We start from the raw sequence: 21,427 nt of genomic DNA on the forward strand, positions 1-21,427 counted from the left end.
TCAAACTCAGTGCTGTAAGAGAATGCTACAAAGAATCAATGAAACTAAGTTGGTTCTTTGAGAAAACCAACAAGAAGGACAAGCTTATCCAAGCTAACTATAAGAAAGAGAGTGAATATTCAAATTAACAAAATCAGAAGGAAAGTGTGGACATAATAACAGACTGAGGAAATCCAAAGAATCATCAGGTCAAGCTTCAAAAACCTGCACTCCACTAAATTGGAAAAAAAAAAAAAAGATGATTTTCTCAAAAGATACCACTTAGCAAAGTTAAATCAAGATTCATCAGATAAACAATAAAAATAGACCTGTAACCACCAAGGAAATAGAAGCAGTCATAAAAAGTCTCCCAACCAAAAAAAGCCCAGGCCAGACAGTTTCAGTGCAGAATTCTACCAGACTTTCAAAGAAGAGCTAATAATACCAATAGTCCTAAAATTATTTCACACAGTTGAAATAGAAGGAATATTGCCAATTTTTTTATGAGGCCACAGTCACCCTGATACCCAAACCACATAAAGACTCAAAAAGAAAAAGAATTACAAACCCATTCCACTCATGAACATAGATGCAAAAATACTCAATAAAATACTTGCAAACCGAATCCAAGAACACATCAGAAAGATCATCCACCAACATCAAGTAGGCTTCATCCCAGAGATACACAGATGGTTCAACATATGAAAATCTGTCAATGTAATATACCTTATAAACAAAATGAAAGAAAAAAAAAACACATGATCATCTCATTAGATGCTTAAAAAGCCTTTGACAAAATCCAACATGCCTTCATGATAAAATTGTTGGAAATATAGGGATACTAGGAACATACCTAAACATAATAAAAGCAATATATAGCAAGCTGACAGCCAACACCAAATTAAATGGAGATAAACAAAATTAAATGGAGAAAGCACTTCCACTACAATCAGGGACAAGACAAAGCTGCCTGCTCTCTCCTTATCTCTTCATTAAAGCACTTGGAGATTTAGCTACAGCAATAAGACAACTAAAGGGGACCAAAGGGTTACACATCAGAAAGGAAGAAGCAAAGTATCGCTCTTCACAGATGATATGATAGTAAGTGACCCCAAAAATTCTATTAGGGAACTCCTACAACTGAAAAACACCCAAACTCAGCAAAGTGGCTGGATAGAAAATTAACTAAAAAAATTAGTAGCCCCCTTATATACAAACTATAAAGTGGTTGAGAAAAAAATCATGGAAACAATACTCTTCCAATATCTACAAATAATATGTAATATCTTGGGGGAACTCTAACCAAGCAAGTGAAAGATCTATATGGCAAGAACTTCAGTCTTTTAAGAAGGAGATTAGAGAAGCTATCAGAAGATGAAAAGATCTCCTTTGCTCAGAGATATGTAAAATTTACATAGTAAAAATGGCCATCTTACCAAAAGCAATCTATACATTCAGTGCAATCCTCATCAAAAGGCCAACACAGTTCTTTACAGAACTTGAAAGAATACTCAACTTCATATGGAAATTAAAAAGAAACTGAGAAAGCTAAAACAATCCTGTACAATAAAAGAACTTCGAGAGGTATCACCATCCCTGATTTCAAACTCTACTACAGAATTACAGTAATGAAAACCACATTGTATTGGCATAAAAGAAGACAAGTGGATCAATGGAATGGAATGGAAGACCCAGGTGTAAATCCACACATCTATGGACACTTGATTTGTGACAAAGAAGCCAGAAATATACAAAGGAAAAAAACAGCACATCCTTGTAGCTAGAGTTTTCCTGCCTGGCCCACAGTCAGGAAAAATCTCTCTCACCTGCCAGTCCCACAGCCGCTCAAACCCGACCAAGTAAACACAGAGACTTATATTGGTTACAAACTGTATGGCCGTGGCAGGCTTCTTGCTAACTGTTCTTACAGCTTAAATTAATCCATTTCCATTAATCTATACCTTGCCACATGGCTGTGGCTTACCGGCATCTTTACATGTTGTTTCTCATCATGGCAGCTGGCAGTGTCTCTCTGACTCAGCCTTCCACTTCCCAGCTTTATTCTCCTCCTTGTCCCGCCTACACTTCCTGCCTAGCCAATGGCCAATCAGTGTTTTATTTATTGACTAAATAGCAACACATTTGCCATACAGAACATCCCACAGCACTTCCCCTTTTTTTTTCAAAAAGGAAGGTTTTAACCTTAACAAAGTAAAATTACATATAATTTGGGAATTTGGGCATAGTTTCTCTTACTACTTCCTGCTGGAGGGGGGCGCTGTATCTTATGGGGACACAAAGAAAATTTAAGGATCATGGAGTAGTCCGTGAGGCTGTATCATCTGAGCCAGTTGCCTTCAAACCATTCTGGATGTTGGATCATCTGGGCCTTGGTGTCAATGGAGACCTTTCAGGGGGTCTTGGCTGGTCAAACCTGATGTATCTTAATCTGGAACAAATCCATAGCCTCTGGCTTTCTGTGGGAACAAAAGCAGAGACTCTTTTCCAAAGCAACATATCCTTATATCCAAATTTTGAAGTCAAGGTACCTTTAAAATATACATTTTGGCATAACTCAACAGTTTTTACAATCAAATGTTTTTCTGCAGTTAAAAATCCCAAAGACAACACAATCCAGATTCTCTGTGTAATATTCATCTTTATGTGGCTTATTTTTATATTAATTTTACTGTCTCTTTAAAGACTTTATTTTTTAAAACTATGTATTTGTTTCTATAACTGTATATATCACCTTTTTTGTCTCTTTCAAGCCTACGTATATTTTACACACATTGTAAACTACTACATCTGAATCTGTCTTATTGTGAATCTATTGTTTTAAGCTGCAGCAGCTGTGGCTGCTGGCTCCACCCACCTCAGCTTCCCAACATGGTGTGGTACTTTACCACCAGCTCTGGGATCTATCGTGGGTCTATGCTTTTATTCAAGCAGTGTGTAGCCCAGAAACCTCTTTTTTTTGTTTTGTTTTGTCCTAGCAAAGTCTAAATCCACCATGCAGCTTAATCTGCCACTTGCAGAGACCTCAATCCCGCCATACTGCAGGTCCAGTGCACATGCTAGGAACCTACCAGTAGCTCAAACCAGCAGCTGCCGCTCATTTGAGAGAGACAATTAGGAACTGTTTTTAGCTCCGTTTTAGAATCTTTTCTCAGTTTTTAGGTGGAAATTCTTGCCACCACATTGGACGCCATTTGTAGCTAGAGTTTTCCTGCCTGGCCCACAGTCAGGAAAAATCTCTCTCACCTGCCAGTCCCACAGCCGCTCAAACTCGACCAAGTAAACACAGAGACTTATATTGGTTACAAACTGAATGGCCGTGGCAGGCTTCTTGCTAACTGTTCTTACAGCTTAAATTAATCCATTTCTATAAATCTATACCTTGCCACATGGCTGTGGCTTACCGGCATCTTTACATGTTGTTTCTCATCATGTCGGCTGGCAGTGTCTCTCTGACTCAGCCTTCCACTTCCCAGCTTTATTCTCCTCCTTGTCCCGCCTACACTTCCTGCCTAGCCAATGGCCAATCAGTGTTTTATTTATTGACTAATTAGCAACACATTTGCCATACAGAACATCCCACAGCACATCCTCAACAAATAGTGCTGGTCTCATTAGATGTTGGCATGTAGAAGAATGAAAATATCATCCATATCTATCAACCTGCACAAAACTCAAGTCCAAGTTGGTCAAAGGCCTCAACATAAAACCACATACACTGAACCTGATAGAACAGAAATGGGGAATAGCTTTGAATGCATTGGCACAGGAGAAAACTTCCTGAATAGAACACCATTAGCACAGGAACTAAGATAGACAGATGACAAATGGAACCTCGTGCAACTGAAAATATTCTGTAAGGCAATGGACACTGTCAAAAGGACAAAACAGCAGCCTACAGAATGGGAAAAATTTCACCAACTCCAAATCTGAGAGACAGCTGATATCCTAAATATATAAAGAACTCAAGAAAGTAGACATCAACAAACCAAATAATTCAATTTAAAAATGGGGTATAGGTCTAAATAGATTTTCAACAGAGGAATCTCAAATGACAGAGATGCACTTAAAGATATGTTCAACATCTTTAGCCATCAGGGAAATGCAAATCAAAACTACTTTGAGATTCCACCTTATACCTGTCAGAATGGCTAAGATAAAAAACACAGGTGATAGCTCAGGCTGGGGAGGATGTGGAGCAAGGGGAACACTCCTCCAATGATGGTGGGAGTACAAAATTGTGCAGCCACTTTTGAAATCTACATGGTACTTCCTCAGAAAATTGTGAATTGATATACTTCAAGATCCAGCTATACCACTCCTGGGCATATACCCAAAGCATGCTCCATCATATTACAAGGACACTTGCTCAACTCTGTTCATAGCACCAATATTCATAATAGCTAGAAACTGGAGATAACCTAGATGTCCCTCAACTGAAGAATGGATAAAGAAAATGTGGTAAGTTTACACAATGAAGTATTACTCAGCTGTTAAAGACAATGACATTGTGAAATTTCCAGGCAAATGGGTAGAACTAAAAAAAAAATCATCCTGGGTGATGTAACCCAGACCCAGAAAGACAAATATGATATGTACTCACTCAGAAGTGGATTTTAGATGTAAAGGATAACCATGCTACCATCCACAGACTGAGAGAAGCTAAGCAACAAGGAGGGCTCAAGGTGGGCAGAGATACATGAATTTCACTGTGAAGGTGAAATAGAATAGACATTGCCATTGAATGTGGAGAAGGTTCTTGATGGGGAAATAGGGATAGGAACAGGAGTGATCAGGTGGATGGGAAGATGGAAGATGGAGGGAGAGCATACTGGAAGAGACAACTAGAGTCTGAGGTAACTCTGGGATGAGCTAACAACTTCGCGAAGTGGAAACTGTGCAATCAATGAGGAGGTCCCTCCCTAAGACTTCTAGCAATAGGGGATATGGAGCCTGAACTGGCCATCTCTTATAACATACAAGTCTTCCAGTGGAGGGATTGGGACACCAACCCAGCCATAAAACCTTTGACCTATAATTTGTCTTGCCTACAAGATATGCTGAGGTAAAGATGGCACAGAAATTGTGGGGAGAGACAAGGCAATGATCTGCCCAGCTTGACACTCTTACCAAGAGAGGGAGCTCACCCCTGAGGGCCAGACCCAGAAGCAGGATACACCCAGAGACCTAAGATAGAGCCAAACACAACCGGCAAAAAAGCAGTCAAGTCGATGAAACGATTCCTAATGATATTCTGTTATAGACTGCTGCCTAGCCCAACTGTTATCAGAGAGGACTTATCCAGAAACTCATGGAAACAAATGCAAAGACCACAGCCATACATTACGTGGAGTTTATGGTATCCTGAATACCAGGGGAAGGAAGGAATGTAGGACCCACTGGAGTCAAGGGCACCACAAGAAGACCCACAGAACCATCAAACCTAGGCTCATAGAGGCTTACAGAGACTGAACCCTAACCAGGGAGCCTTCGTGGGACTGACGTAGCCCTCTGCATACATGCTACAGTTGTGTAAATAGGTCTTCTTGTGAGACTCTTAACAGTGGGAGCAGCGGCTGTCTCTGACTCTGTTACCTGCTTTGGGACTCTTTCCTACTTCTGGGTAGCCCCGTTTAGCCTTGATATAAAGGAGGCGCCTAGTCTCACTGCAACTTGATATGCCATGGCTGGTTGGTATCTATGGGAGTCCTGCCTATATCTGAAGAGAAACATAGAAGGAGGAGTGAATGGGTAGAGAGGTGCAGTGAGGGAGGGACTGTGAGGAGATAAGGGGAGACCTTGGTGGGGATGTAAAAACAAAACAAAACAAACAAGCAAAACACTCACACACACGCAGGTATATTTCTTTGTAAGGACAATAGATATATCGAATTCAAAAGTGGTTGATATATTATGAACCACAATAAACTCACCTGGGGATCAGAGAACAGAACAGTCACTATATTAAACATAGAGGTTAGGCAGTGGTAGCACATGCCTTTAATCCTAGCATTCTGGAGGCATGATTCATCGGGATCTCTGTGAGTTCAAGGCCACACTGAGAACAGCCAGGCATGGTGACACACACCTTTAATCCCAGCACTTGAGATCTCATGTCTTGCTTGGGAAAGACCCATTTCTTTAATCCCAGGAAGTGATGGCAGAAAACAGAAAGGTATATAAGGCCTGAGCTTTTCGGCTTTTAGCAGCAGGTCAGCTGAGAGCCATTCAGATGAGGACTCAGAGACTTCCACTTTAAGGAGAAAAGATCAGCTGAGAAGTTGACAAGGTGAGGTTGGCTGCAGCTTGTTGTGTCTCTTTGATCTTTCAGAATTTACCCCAATAGCTGGTACTGAATTTTTATTAATAAGACCATTTAAGAATCATGTTACGAGAGGCCGGCCCCCAGCTCCCATCTTGCTCCGGACTTCCCTTTTGGAACACTGGTGAGTACCATTCCTTGCCCCAGAACCCATCCCTGGGCACCAGCCACTCCAGGGAAGACCTGCCCAACTTGGCCCCAGGTTCTGGCCACGGGGCAGGTTCCCTGCTAGCCCCACTGGGAAGGATCCCCTTCTCCAAGACCCCTGGCAGACCCTGCAGTCTCCACGCCCTGCCCCCACGCCCATCCGCCTGAGCCCCAAGCCTCTTCCTGAGACTTAGAGGCCGGCCCCCAGCTCCCATCTTGCTCCAGACTTCCCTTTTGGAACACTGACTTCCCTTTTGGAACACTGGTCTGTCTGAACCAAGTGTGCGGATAAGGCCAAGAACGAACCACAAGGAGATGGAAGGAACCACAAGGAGATGGGCAGACGGCAAGGCAGAAACATATACAACAAAATGAATAGCAATACAGCATCACCAGGCCCTAGCCCTCCTCCAACACCTAGACCTGAACATCAGAAATTGGAAGAAGCAGAAGAAAACAGCCTTATGAATGACATCATGAAGAAGCTAGAGGCTTGTGTAGAGGAAAAGACAAAAAAATGTGAAGAATGCTGTAAACAACTAGAGGAAAGGGCAAACAAATTAGAAGAAATCAATAAAGTCCTGGAAGAAAACAATAAAATACTGAGAGAAAATCAAGAAAAATCAATGAAACAAATGAAGGAAACAGTCCAAGACCTGAAAAGGGAAATGGAAAAAATGAAGAAGACACAGAGGGAATGCTGGAAATAGAAAATCTGAGAAAACGATTGGGAACTTCAGATGCAAGTATAATCAACAGAATGCAAGAGATGGAAGAGAGGATCTCTAGCGTTGAGGATACAGTAGAAGAAATACATTCATCAGTCAAAGAAAACACTAAAGCCAACAAAGTCATGAACCAAAATGTCCAAGAAATTTGGGACACCATGAAAAGACCAAACCTAAGAATAATAGGGGTCGAAGAAGGAGAAGAATACCAACTCAAGGGCACAGAAAATATATTCAACAAGATCATAGAAGAAAACTTTCCCAACTTAAAGAAGGAAATGCCTATGAAGATACAAGAAGCTTATAGAACACCAAACAGACTAGACCCCCAAAAAAAGTCCCCTCGCCACATAATAGTTAAACAACTAAACGTACAGAATAAAGAAAGAATATTAAGAGCAGCAAAGGAAAAAGGCCAAGTGACATATAAAGGAAAACCCATCAGAATAACACCCGATTTCTCAATGGAGACTTTGAAAGCCAGAAGAACCTGGACAGATGTAATGCAGACACTAAGAGACCATGGATGTCAGCCTAGACTAATATACCCAGCAAAACTTTCAATCACCATAGATGGAGTGAACAAGACATTCCATGACAAAGCCAGATTTAAACAATACTTATCCACAAACCCAGCCCTACAGAAAGCACTAGAAGGAAAATTCCAACCTAAGGAAGTCAGATACACCCTCGAAAACACAGGCAACAGATAAAGCCACAGCAGGAAACCCCAACGTATAGAAGTACCCTCACATCACCACCAAAAAATAACAGGAATGAACAATCACTGGTCATTAATTTCCCTCAATATCAATGGACTTAATTCACCTATAAAAAGACATATGCTTACAGAATGGATACGAAAGCAGGACCCATCTTTCTGCTGCATACAAGAAACACATCTCAAATTCAAAGATAGACACTACCTAAAAATAAAAGGCTGGGAAAAGACTTTCCAATCAAACGGTCTTAAGAAACAAGCGGGTGTAGCCATCCTGATATCCAGCAAAATAGACTTCAAACTAAAATCAATCAAAAGAGATCAAGAAGGGCATTACATACTCATCACAGGAAAGATCCACCAAGATGAAGTCTCAATTCTGAATATTTATGCCCCAAACACAAGGGCACCCACATATGTAAAAGAAACATTACTAAAGCTTAAATCACATATAAAACCCCACACATTAATAGTGGGAGACCTCAACACCCCACTTTCACCACTGGACAGACCTCCCAAATCGAAACTTAACAGAGAAATAAAGGACTTAACTGATGTCATGACTCAAATGGACTTAATCGATATCTACAGAACATTCCATCCTAACAAAAAAGAATATACCTTCTTCTCAGCACCCCATGGAACCTTCTCTAAAATTGACCACATACTTGGCCACAAAACAAATCTAAACAGATACAAAACAATTGGAATAACCTCCTGTGTTCTATCAGACCACCATGGTCTAAAGTTGGATTTCAACAACAACAAAAACTACAGAAAACCTGCAATCTCATGGAAACTGAATAATACCCAACTGAATCACCAATGGGTTAAGGAAGAAATAAAGAAAGAAATTAAAGACTTCCTAGAGATCAATGAAAATGAAGACACCACATATCCAAATTTATGGGACACTATGAAAGCAGTACTAAGAGGGAAATTCATAGCACTAAATGCCCACATAAATAAGTTGGAGAAATCTCACACTAGAGACTTAACAGCATACCTGAAAGCTCTAGAACAAGAAGAAGCACAGTCTCCCAGGAAAAATAGACGCCAGGAAATTATCAAAGTGAGAGCTGAAATCAATAAAATAGAAACAAAGAGAACAATACAAAAAATTAATGAAACAAAGAGTTGGTTCTTTGAGAAAATCAACAAGATAGACAAGCCCTTATCCAAACTAACCAAAAGACAGAGAGAGAGCATCCAAATCAACAAAATCAGAAATGAAAAGGGGGACATAACAACAGACATTGAGGAAATCCAGAGAATCATCAGGTCATACTTCAAAAACCTCTATTCGACAAAACTGGAAAACCTAAAAGAAATGGATAACTTTCTGGATAGGTACCACATACCTAAGTTAAATCAAGACCAGATAAACTATTTAAATAGTCCAATAACCCCTAAAGAAATACAAACAGTCATTAAAAGTCTCCCAACCAAAAAAAGCCCAGGACCAGATGGTTTCAGCGCAGAATTCTACCAGATCTTCAAAGAAGAGTTAATACCAATACTCTCTAAATTGTTCCACACAATAGAAACAGAAGGAATATTACCAAACTCCTTCTACGAGGCTACAATTACCCTAATTCCTAAACCAAACAAGGATACAACAAAGAAAGAGAACTACAGACCGATCTCCCTCATGAACATTGATGCAAAAATACTCAATAAAATACTGGCAAACAGACTCCAAGAACACATCAAAACAATTATCCACCATGATCAAGTAGGATTCATTCCAGGGATGCAAGGGTGGTTCAACATACGAAAGTCCGTCAATGTAATACACCATATAAACAAACTCAAAGAAAAAAACCATATGATCATCTCACTGGATGCAGAAAAGGCATTTGACAAAATCCAACACCCCTTCATGATAAAGGTATTGGAGCGATCAGGAATACAGGGAACATACCTAAACATAATAAAGGCAATTTACAGCAAGCCAACAGCCAACATCAAATTAAATGGAGAGAAACTCAAAGCAATTCCACTAAAATCAGGAACGAGGCAAGGCTGTCCACTCTCCCCATACTTATTCAATATAGTACTTGAAGTTCTAGCCAGAGCAATAAGACAACATAAGGAGATTAAGGGGATACAAATTGGAAAGGAAGAAGTCAAGCTTTCCCTATTTGCAGATGACATGATACTATACTTGAGCGACCCCAAAGATTCCACCAAGGAACTGATACAGCTTATAAACACCTTCAGCAACATAGCAGGATACAAGATCAACTCAAAAAAATCAGTAGCCCTCCTATATACAATGGACAAAGAAGCGGAGAAGGAAATCAGAGATACATCACCCTTTACTATAGCCACAAATGACATAAAATACCTTGGGGTAACACTAACCAAGCAAGTGAAGGACCTATATGACAAGAACTTTAAGTCCCTGAAAAAAGAAATTGAAGAAGATGTCAGAAAATGGAAAGCTCTCCCATGCTCATGGAAAGGCAGGACTAACATAGTAAAAATGGCAATCTTACCAAAAGCAATCTACAGATTCAATGCAATCCCCATCAAAATACCAACACAATTCTTCACAGACCTGGAAAGAATAATACTCAACTTCATATGGAAAAACAAAAAAAACGGGATAGCCAAAGGAATCCTGTACAATAACACAACTTCTGGAGGCATCACGATCCCTGACTTCAAGCTCTACTATAGAGCTACAGTAATAAAAACAGCTTGGTACTGGCATAAAAACCGACATGTGGACCAATGGAATCGAATTGAAGACCCTGACATTAATCCGCACACCTATGAACATATAATTTTTGACAAAGAAGCCAAAAGTGCACAATGGAAAAAAGAAAGCCTCTTCAACAAATGGTGCTGGCAAAATTGGATATCAACATGTAGAAGGCTGCAAATAGATCCATATCTATCACCGTGCACAAAACTTAAGTCCAAGTGGATCAAGGACCTCAACATAAATCCAGCTACTCTGAACCTGCTAGAAGAGAAAGTAGGAAGTAGTCTTGAACGCATTGGCATAGGAGACTACTTCCTAAATAGAACACCAGTAGCACAGACTCTGAGAGAAACAATCAATCAATGGGACCTCTTGAAACTGAGAAGCTTTTGTAGAGCAAAGCATACGGTCAACAAGGCAAAGCGACAGCCTACAGAATGGGAAAAGATCTTCACCAACCCCACATCTGACAGAGGACTGATATCCAGAATATATAAGGAATTCAAGAAATTAGACATCAAAATGCCCAACAGTCCAATTAAGAAATGGGCTATAGAACTAAACAGAGAATTCTCAACAGAGGAAACTCAAATGGCCAAAAGACATTTAAGGAACTGCTCAACATCCCTAATCATCAGGGAAATGCAAATCAAAACAACTCTGAGATACCACCTTACGCCTGTCAGAATGGCTAAGATCAAAAACACTGAAGACACCTTATGCTGGAGAGGATGTGGAGCTAGGGGAACTCTCCTCCACTGCTGGTGGGAATGCAAGCTTGTACAACCACTTTGGAAATCAATATGGCTCTTTCTTAGAAAATTGGGAATCAATCTCCCCCAAGATCCAGCTATACCACTCTTGGGCATATACCCAAGAAATGCTCAACCACACCATAAGAGCACTTGTTCAGCTATGTTCATATCAGCATTGTTTGTAATAGCCAGAACATGGAAACAACCCAGATGCCCTTCAACTGAAGAATGGATAAACAAAATGTGGTACATATACACAATGGAATACTACTCAGCAGAGAAAAACAATGGCATCATGAGGTTTGCAGACAAATGGATGGATCTAGAAAAAATCATCCTGAGTGAGGTAACCCAGACTCAGAAAGACAAACATGGTATGTACTCACTCATAGCAGGATACTAGACATGAAACAAGGATGACTTGTCTGCTACTCACATCACCAGGGAGGCTACCTGGAAAACAGGACCCCAAGAAAGACACAGGGATCGCCCAATGACAGAGAAATTGAATGAAATCTACATGAACAGCCTGGACATGAGTGGGGGTAATGAAAGGCGAGGGTTGAGGGAAAGAGAGCTTGGGGGAGCGGGAGATCCCAGCTGGATCAACAACAGAGAGGGAGAACAAGGAATAGGAGACCATGGTAAATGAAGACCACATGAGAATAGGAAGAAGCAAAGTGCTAGAGAGGCCCACAGAAATCCACAAAGATACCCACACAACAGACTGCTGGCAACGGTCGAGAGACAGCCCGAACTGACCTACTCTGGTGATGGGATGGCCAAACACCCTAATTGTTGTGCTAGAAACCTCATCCAACTACTGAGGGATCTGGATGCAGAGATCCATGACTAGGCCCCGGGTGGATCTCTGGGAGTCCAATTAGCGAGAATGAGGAGGGTTTATATGATCGAGAATTGTTGAGATCATGGTTGGATAAAGCACAGGGACAAATAGCCAAATGAATGGAAACACATGAACTATGAACCAATGGCTGAGGGGTCCCCACTGGATCAGGCCCTCTGAATGGGTGAGACAGTTGATTGGCTTGATCTGTTTGGGAGGCATCCAGGCAGTGGGACCAGATTTTGTGCTCATTGCATGAGTTGGCTGTTTGAAACCTGGGGCCTATGCAGGATTGTTTGGCTCGGCCTGGGAGGAGGGGACTAGACCTACCTGGACTGAGTCTACCAGGTTGACCTCAGTCTGTGGGGAAGGCTTTGCCCTGGAGGAGATGGGAATGGGGGGGGGGGGCGTTGGGGGGAAGGTGAGGGGGATGGGAGGGGGGAGAACAAGGGAATCCGTGGCTGATATGTAGAACTGAATTGTATTGCAAAATAAATTAAAAAAAAAAAAGAATCATGTTACATTCAAGTAACAATATGAAAAGATAACTTTAGTTATGTTTGATGGGAGTTATGAAAACATAATATGTAAAGAGAGAAGGGGTTTAAATCCACTACTGTTCTGATATTTCAAACTTATTTTTAAATAATCTGCATGTTCCTTTACAACCTAACATTCTGTTCTCTAAAAGGGGTAATAAAGCCTATCTTTCATGATGATCCTTATAAGGGGAGTAACCTCTCTCTCTCTCTCTCTCTCTCTCTCTCTCTCTCTCTCTCTCTCTCTCTCTTTCTCTCTCTCTCTCTGTGTGTGTGTGTGCGCGTGTGTGTGCATGGGTTTGTGAGACTTAACAAAGAATTAGTACTTAAGATGGGAGCTATCATAATTGATGCTTCTATTAATTAAAAAGCATATCTACAAAGGTTTGAATTAGGCTTCAGGATTAATCATTCTATAATCTTGCTTACACTTTCACTGTGTAAGAATCAAGAGCAAGCACACAATTTTAACTGATGATAGTCTAGACTTAGTTATGCTGAGCTTTCTAGAGATCAATTACGCATGAGATAGGTGTTCTATTCAGAAAGTCTGTGTATATGAAGTCAAATTCATTTCTTCAAAAGCATTTAAGAAAAATCATTGTGTTAAGATGCCTTTGATTCCAAGATTGAATGAGTCGTACTCTTTCTTGAGCCAGCCCCTTCCTGTGTCTCAAGAAGCATGAACCATCTTTGACTTCTTTTCAACAAAACTAGTCATTACTTAGTAAAAAGTCGAAGACAACCACATAATAAATGATATTAAAATTCATCTTCCTTTTTGTTTTCAAGTAGTGCATGTTTTGCTTGTCTGGTGTGATTCTACACAATTTAAATATAATATTTTAATAATTCAAATATGTCAGTGAATAATAAACAAAATATAAAAATAACCTAATGAAAGTGCTGTTTGAAAAGAAAAAAGAGTTCAGATAAATGTAAAATGGGCACAAAATATTAATCAACTAGAATATTAGTCAGTCAGTACAGTTGTACCAGAATGCAAAGCATACATCTCATGTATAACTCTGTATAACACAAATGTGGATACACAGGGGAGAAGAGTCAAATCCCTTTATGGAATGAGGGACAGTACCTTTAATTTCTTTCTTTTTATGATGAGATTGTTTTTCTCACGAGGTTTTGGCAGGCCCTAGAAATTGATGTCATTTTTGATTAATTCTTTTTGTACTCTGATGACAGCTAATGGAATGATTTGAAAGCTATTTGCTTTGCAAAAAGAAAAAAAGACTCAATATAGCTGCCTTTTATGCCCATTCTTAAAGCTTTTACCTCTTTCTCTTGAAATAATTAGTAAAAGAGGGGAAAGATTGCTGTAATTACTAAGCATTATAAACTATATCTGGGTTCCTGACATTAACAGTAGCTGTCATTAAAATTAGATCACTTGTCTCATCTTAAGAAAATGTTACTTTTTACTATTTTAATGATATAATCTGGAAAATTTCTTGACAGGATACTAATTCTGAGAATGGAATACAGACCTTTAAATATATACATATTTTTGCCCTGTACCAAAAGCTATAAGGTGATTAAAGTTCTGTCATTAAGTGCTTAGATTGGCAGTATGAAAATGGGTCATCAGCTATTTCATAAAACTCACTAGAATTCAGGTATTATATTTGAAATCACTTTTAAGAACAAATCAAAAAAAGGGGATTATACTTTTAATCATATTCAAGTAATCAAATAACATACTTTAAGGATCAGACTTTGGGTAAAGGGTTTTAACATACAGAATAAATTTTACAAATGTTTATTTTATCTTTCTTACATTTATATTTGTAACATTTTCTTCCTCTATAACTTATTTGTGGTAATTATGATACATCTGTAATATAGAAAATACTTTTCATGGCATTGTATTTTTGGTATCAATATGTGTCAAGATAAAGGTATGCATCCATAAAAGGTATTATTAGAAGGTTGGGTGTGAGGGAGCACATACCTGTAATACCAGTGATTGAGAGGTGAATGCAGGAGGGTCAGAAGTTCAAGGTCAGCCTTGTCTAACATAGGGAGGTCAATTCCAAGATTGGCTCCTTGAGACCCTGCCTCAAAGAGTACAAACAAACAAACAAACAGAGCTGTGAACAAGACATTGTCATAGGTAAACTTTGAGAATGTGTATGATACAAGGACATAAGGCGGTATGAATAATAAAAGTTCAAAATATTATGAGCTGAGATACAGACTATTTCACCCAACATGAAAATGTTAGCTATCAAGTAATGGTCTAAAAGAGCCAATAACCTCAAATTATCTTAATTCAGCATTCTCACTGTGGTATCAAAACATATAATCCATACAAGCATACATAATTTAAATTTGTTAAATAATGAAGTGGTCGTTAGCAGTAAAATTTTCTGTTATGCATCCTACATTTTTGTGTTACATAGCATGCTAAATTGTGTTAAGTATGAAAACCAACAACAAAAATACTTGAAATTAATAGTACCCAAAGTTATTCCAGGAAATTAATGACTTTCCTCACCCTGAAAAAAAAACAAAGTTGATTCTATTAAATGTGATAAGTGAAATGTAAATTAAAATTTTAATAAGGTGCTTGTTAATCCATGTGTTCACAGCTAACTTGAACTCAAGTTAAATTAGCGCCTAATTATCAGCACTAGAGATATGATTTCTTCCAAATCTCAAGGGCAAATAAGTGTTGGAGGAAGGCTGATCCCAAGTCAGCTCCTTAAAGTGTTATTAAAAGTATTTACTAGTCACTTTTTCTGTGATGCATTTCATTCAGAAAAATCAATTATGTGTTGTTAAAGATAGCAACAGTCCCCTAAAAGAAATCCCCAGAGTAGATTTAAAGTTACAAATATGTTCATGCATGATCTTTTTGTGGAGTATATATCTTAGCCATGGACATTTTACCTAAAAAATTTGTAGAAAATCATTCTCCATAATTATAAAATATCATGACCACAAAGAACTAGGATTGCTCTTGTATAGAAATGGTTCACAATCTTTTAACTGTTTGCTTCAGTATGACAGTGTTTCTTGATTCTGAACCTTAGAGGTTATCAAGTTAGACAACACATCAGCATGTCTGCACTCAATACCAACACCACATTTGAGTAAACCTTTAAAAGTAATTCACCATAAAGAAAAATAAACAACTTTAATGTAATAATTGGTAGCCTATCTATATAGATTTAGTTTATAAACTAAAAAACTAAAAATATATCATGTAAAAATGTTCAGGTAAATGTTTCAAAAACTGTGAATCAATAGACAATATATATAAATGTTTAATTGCTGATTAACAGACAAAATAAGGTATGTAGATACTGATATAGATATAGTATACTGGTACTGAAGAATATTACTCGGAGGTATGATGTACTGGTGCATGCTACAATATGCATGAACTTTGAAAGTTTATTCTAAATTAAATATACTATTTTAGAATGACCATATTTGCATGATGTGTTGAATAGATGTTGTCTAACCAATAGAAACAGACTATGTTAGTGGTTTCCCAGAGACTTTGAGGAGAAGAATAAGCTGAAAATATTTCTAATGGAAATGAAGTTTCTTTCAGGGGGGCAAAATATTCCCAAAGGAATTATTAGTGTTGTTAGCACTTCTGCCAATAGCCTAAAAACCTAAAAATAACTGAATTGTATTGAAGGCTGAAAGTCCATATTTCATTAGAGATGTAGAAAGAATGGAAAATAATGCAGAACTCCTTTCAAGATTTTTTATTGTGTCTTATTTTACTATTATTTTAGGTGCCTGTTTGTATTCTAATGAAAGAGAGAAAGAAAGAGTACGGTTTGAGCAGGTGGGTAAGTAGCAAAGATCTGTGAGGTGTTGGTGGAAGAGACACTGTAATCAGAATTTATTGTATGAAAAAATCTATTCTCAGTTTTAAAATAGATATGTTCAATTAGGTGGAAGAAATGAAAGAAAACATAGTGGAAAACTGAAAAGAATGTCTATTCAAAGACTAAAAATAATTACTTAATAGTGTTAAAGAAGATGGTAATGAACAGTTTCAGTATATTGAGACTTAGAATACAAAAAGTCTAATGATTTTGCCAAAAATCTAAAAGTAGGAGATTATTTTGCCAAGTCCACCTAAGAACTATGACACAAAACAAATGGGTCTTATTCAGAGTGAACTTTTGTCAAAAGTACCTTTCTTCAGAAGTTAGTTGGAAATAAAAAAAACTTCCAAATAATAACAGAAAAAGAAATGACCATACAGGACTAACAAAAATGTGAAAGGAATGGAGATTCAGAAGGTCTAATGACTTACCTGAAAGAATAAGGATTTAGAAATAATATTTATAATGTGTGATGACAACAGATACCAAGAAGTTAAATAATCTATTATACTAGTTCATCAAACAGACAATTGATAGTCCTCATAGATTTCTCTATTGCAGAGTCACTGATATGTTCTAGAAAGTTAAGACTAACCATAATAAAATCAACCAGCACATAAGACAGGAAAGCATAGTAGAATAACATCTGCTCTTGGTGTTTTATTTAATAACATTGTGTCATTAGCATTTTGAATGTTCATTTACAGTTTCACTAATGGAAGCATACTGAAGAGTTTATAAGAGAGGAGATCAAAAATCATCACCAAGAACAGTAGTATTGCTTGTTGTGGCCAAACAAGCAGGTGAGAGAGATGCATCACTTACTTCATTATAAAGCTGCTGAGAAAAGACACTAAAAGTACAGACATGAGGACTTCATTGAATTCATTAGCTGGAATGCCCATCTATGTAAAACAATGTGTGAAGAGTTGATGAAGTCCTGAGTGAATGTACATTGTTGACATTTGCATGGCCATGTAAAGGACCAAATGGCTAAGATCCATGGCGATGACAAAGTTCAGAGTGATGACAAAGCCTTCCACTGGTCCATGTGAGAATGTTGGCAGTGTGTGCAAATTTTAGCAACCTTAGCCTCCTCCCTGACATTTATACCTGAGACTGCCCACCTATGGAGACCTTCTACCAAGAGTAGCTAAATCCTCTCCACCATGCCTACATAATAAAGGCTCTGAGGTTTCAGGTTGCTGTATAGTTGATGCAGCTCTACCAGAGCATGCACAATTCACCAACCACAGATTTTCTCTATGTCTGTTCTTTTCTTTGCTTCTCCTACTCAGGTTTCTAGCACCAAGCTACACAGGTCAATGCACATCAGATTTTATTCAATCCACTTCAAATACTTGCACCTTTCTTGCAAAAAAAAAGCTGGGGGGTACACACACAAACATACACACCTTCTCGCATGCATATGCACACATATACATTTAAATAGATACATGGATAAATAAATAAATCTCAAAAAGAATCCATCCATCTTTGAATTCTTAAAAGAAAGTTCTCCCACACATACACACCAATGGACATCATTATTGTTTAATACAGCATCAATTTCTCCTAACCTACAACTGGAATTTTATCTTATTTCAATGCCAAGTCATGAAGTCATGAACAGTGACAAAGCTAACCAGAGGCTACATCAGAAAGAGAACTAGCTTTGACAGATAACTTTCTTTTATAGACAGACTATAAATAGATGCACTCTAGAACACATGATGGTTTTAGTCACTGAAGAATTCAAATAGGATCTTGAAGAAGGTAGACAAATCCTGATACAGTAAGACAAGCTGAGATGTTCTGCAAGTGTTTAAGGGTTCCTGATGCTGCATTTCAGCCACTAGCTGAATCTTGCGCTAACACCAAATGGAGATGTAAAAAGCACACTAAGTTGACTTAAGGGCTGTGCACAGGAACCAAAAAGGCAGGAAAACACTCAACATTCTTGAAAGCATCCACCTCCAGGAAGGACTTTACCTTCCTGGAGCTTTAGACTGACATCACCCCTCTGTGCTCACATAGCTGACTTTATCCTTTGTGTTCCCTTTGGCACAGCAAGTGTCAGTATCTCCACCACCTCTGACAGTGGTGCAACCCCTGGAAGTGACTTTTATCTCTGCTCCATGAGGAACTTGGCTCTCCTGACAAAAGCCTCCCATTTATATATTCCAATAGATTCATTCCAATGCTTAGCTTGAGCCAGAGCCTCAGTGTATTTCTTGCTGCTCTCAGTACCACAGTTCAAGTACATCCAACCAGCAGGTATGCCAAAGTCCACAACAGCTTGGCCAGTTTAGGCATTCTCCTCAAATTGTCAGTAGTGACAAAGTCAGCAGGCAAGGCAATCTTCACACCATTATTCTCATGTTTGGACATGAGATCTTTGGCCATCTTGGCCTCTTCTTCATCATGCAAAGAAATGCCAGACTATATGTTGTTGAGATCCTTAGAAAATGTAAAAGCCATCCCATCACCAATGATCATTGAATTGACTTTGTCCAGTATCTTCTTGATCAGCCAGTTGTGGTCTGCAAATTTAGCTCCTCCCAAGATGGCTATAAAGGATCTCTCTTGACTTTCTAAAGCCTTAGTAAAGTAATTCAACTACTTCATCAAAAATCTATCAGCTTTCTGTGGCAGATTTACACCGACCATGGAGTTGTGGGCTCGGGGTGCTGCCCCCAAAGCATCATTGACATAGACATTCCCTAGTTTGGGCAATGCAGCTCAGAAAGCATCTATTTTAGCTGGCTCAGCTTTAATCTTGTTCCCGGAATCATCCTTTCTTTTCCTTTCTTCCTCTACATGAAAGCAGAGGTTTCCCAGGGGGGTGCTAGACCCAGCTACTAGATTGGCACAGGCATTCTCTACTTCTGGGCCCATACAGTCCTTCAAGAACAGAGTGTCCTTGTCCACCAGAGATTTGAGTTCCACTGCAATTGTCTCTAAGGAGAACTTTTCAGGCATGGGAATACCATCAGACAGGCCCAAGTGACTCATAAAGTCAACAAACTTGGCTCCATTGTCCAAGCAGAATTTGATGCTTGAGACAGCAGTCTTGATCCTTTGGTTATTTGTTATCTGATTATTCTTCATAAGAACATTGCAGTCTACCCTCATCAGGACCTACTTCCTGTACACTTGCAGCTTGTCCAAAGTCACCCTGTTAGAAAATGACATTTTGGAAACACTGTGGAGTCAAGAGGCCCAGAGCTGAGGAAGAGGATGAAAGTCCTTTTTTTTAACTATCTTGTTAAGTTGTAAGATGGGGAGGAATGAAATATAACCATTTGGGAATATTTCATGAGTAAAATGTCTCTTTGAGAAATAGATGCACACAGGACCAGGGTCTAGATTAGAACTTTAGTTCTTTTTGTTCAAACCACTGGGATGCGCTGCTGTAATATATTCACTGCCAAGAGATACATTACTGAGCAAATGATGGAATCTATCATATACAGAAAAATTGACTTCCCATCAACTGCATAATATGAAAAGAAAAATTGTAATGAGAAGCACTGTCAAAATGTGAAATGGTATAAAATATATTCAGCATTCACACATAAAAAAGAAAGAGAAGCACCTGGTGCAAATCCTTACAGGGAAATGAACAGGAAGAAGGCTGGGAGGCTGCAGGCTGCATGACGACATTCATATTTACCTCGTGCGAGATTCATTGACTTTTTTAAAATCTTGATAAGACTTGGAAAATGCATTCAGTGAAGGTATAAGGTATAGCTGTGTCTTTGTCAGAAGACAATAATTGTAATACAGCATCAGTCAAAAGACACAGGCTCTCAGAGTTCCAATTCTGACTAAATCTGTATTACAACTCAGAAAAAAAAACATTTAAGATTTCATAAATACTTATGTGTTTTATAGAGTTCAGACCATCACTTCTTTTGACTGTTTTAAAACCAAAAGATAAACATAGTTGAAATAAAGCTAGAAATTGACTATTCAGTATTTCTCATTGAAATGTAAACATTCTATTAATTGAATAGCCATTCAAATGTCAAAAAATTAGTGGTAAGTGAAACCAGTAAATACTTCACATGAACTTACCTGAAACACTATGTTTATAGTAAATGTTTTTGCGTAAAAAATAATGAATTTTGGAAAATCACTATTGTATCTAATTTGCATTGTGCTCATTTAACAACTATAAACAAAAATGTCTAAGATTCATGAATTAAAAAACAGTATAATTTCAACAGTTTGAAATCTTTGTCCCATGGCAGAGACTGTAGCTTTGCACTGATTTTACTACCTTCGGCTCAGTGCAGAAGCAGGAAATGTCTTATTGTCCTCAAATACATACATTTCCCCAGCTTTTTATATTTGCTCATTTATCTTCTTGAGACAGTATCTTGCTAGATTACCCAGGTCAGTTTTGCATGTTAACTTTTATTTACTTTGGGTAAATAATTACTTAAGAAGTGGTTACAAACAGTTACAAGTTATTATTAATCAAATCATTGCTCAAAGTTTTGCATAATATTTGCTAAGTTAAATTTATTGCTGGGGCAAAGGCTGTTTTTATTTTCATTTTCATTCACCAGATGCAAATACTTTATAAAGCCCAACACTTAGAGATCTATAAGAGAAAAGATAATTTGAAGAAATTAACCAGGCTGATACTTACCTGAATTCATAACATTTCATTAATTAATTGCACATTCTAATCAAAATTTTGCTGGAATAACAACTGTACTTTGTTGCACAGTCACCATAACACTGCTCTCTATTTCATTCAGTTCATACAATTTCTCTG

General features: G+C 38.3%; 1 pseudogene; it reads right to left on the bottom strand.

Annotated features, from left to right (window-relative positions):
• Window positions 1–19,833, bottom strand: part of LOC128097088 (phosphoglycerate kinase 1-like) — a 169,542-nt pseudogene extending 149,709 nt beyond the window's left edge.
• Between the last annotated feature and the right edge of the window lie 1,594 nt (window positions 19,834–21,427).

The sequence above is a fragment of the Peromyscus californicus genome, unplaced genomic scaffold (assembly GCF_007827085.1).
Source record: "Peromyscus californicus insignis strain IS unplaced genomic scaffold, ASM782708v3 Scaffold_5__1_contigs__length_169319896, whole genome shotgun sequence".
In the NCBI taxonomy this organism is placed as follows: Eukaryota; Metazoa; Chordata; class Mammalia; order Rodentia; family Cricetidae; genus Peromyscus; species Peromyscus californicus.